The sequence below is a fragment of the Pelmatolapia mariae genome, linkage group LG16_19 (genome assembly GCF_036321145.2).
Source record: "Pelmatolapia mariae isolate MD_Pm_ZW linkage group LG16_19, Pm_UMD_F_2, whole genome shotgun sequence".
Classification (NCBI taxonomy): Eukaryota; Metazoa; Chordata; class Actinopteri; order Cichliformes; family Cichlidae; genus Pelmatolapia; species Pelmatolapia mariae.
In genome coordinates, this window is record NC_086241.1 from 28288188 (window position 1) to 28289534 (window position 1347).

The following is a 1347-nucleotide window of genomic DNA, read 5'->3' on the forward strand; positions in this document are numbered from 1 at the left end:
TCAACATCTTTTGATATGAAGTGTAACAAGGATTCTGTTACGGATCTTTGTTAGTTTGAATCCATAAAGTAAAGGATTCATAACTGGAGGAATAAAGAGAACAGCTATAGCAACAAAGTTTTGAAAACTTTGAGGTACATCATTTGATGCAAATCGCATGTGCATCAAATCAGAAATCACAATTACAAAAAAAGTAAGCAAAGAGATCAAGTGGGGCACACATGTCTGCATAAACTTTGCTTTGTCCTTTTTTGATTGCACACATGATTTAACAAGATAGATGTAAGTCCAAACAATAAAAATCCAGTGAAATATGTAAATTGAAAGCGTAGTATATGCAAAAACACTATTGACAAGAGTGTCCATACCAGGGCAGGCAACTTTAACAATCAGCCAATTAACACAGAACAGTCTCTGAATGTCTGTACCACAGAATATCAGTCTGTCTGTCAGCACAATGTTAATGGAGAAAATGCAGAAAGGTGTTAACCAAGAGTAGCATACTAGTTTGGAGAGCTTCTTCTTTGTCATGACAGAGTGGTATTGAAGTGGCTGGCATATGGCCAAATACCTGTCATAAGCCATGACTGCAAGAATAGATGTGTCACTGCAAACAAAAGAGTACATTACAAATGCCTGACAAAGACATCCACTATAAGAGATGACCTGTGAAGATGAAAGGAGGTCAATGAGGAACTTGGGGTAGAAACCTGTGCTTCCATAAAGCCCATTGAAGCAACACACACATACTAAAATATACATAGGTTCATGTAAGCTTTCATCTAAGACAATAATCATGATGACTGTGACATTAACAAATACAATTGCAAATTAACACACTAGAGTGACAGAAAAGAGAGCAACTCTGTGATTAACTGTATCATTGAATGCTAACAGATTAAAAATTCTCACTGTAGAAACATTATCCATTGTGTGAATTGAAAACTCAGCTTCTTAACTTGCCACAACTTAATACTATTCCGAGCTACCACCAAAAAAGTTCAAGTGGATCATTTGTCTTGTGGTGCTGCTGCATTCCTGAAACTATGTCTCCTTTCAGCACCACATATTAATATCCTAGCTGACACACTGGGGATTTTGATCATATGCTTGTTTGTAGACGTGTTTGCAAAGATTGCCTCATGTAGTCATCTCCACCAATGGAGAGGCGACTGAACTGCGGAGTGATAGAAAAAGTTGGGCTTTGGGTCAACTGGCTCAGTAAGCTCTGGAAAAATGGAGTACAGTGGCTCAATGAAAACAAACTCCGACAACTCTGGACCTACTGGCAACCACTGATATTTATTTATTTAATTTATTTTTATGTTGTTGGAATTAATATCTATC

General features: G+C 37.2%; 1 pseudogene; it reads right to left on the reverse strand.

Annotated features, from left to right (window-relative positions):
• LOC134644499 (olfactory receptor 52D1-like) lies at positions 1-930 on the reverse strand (annotated as a pseudogene).
• Positions 931-1347: the final 417 nt, after the last annotated feature.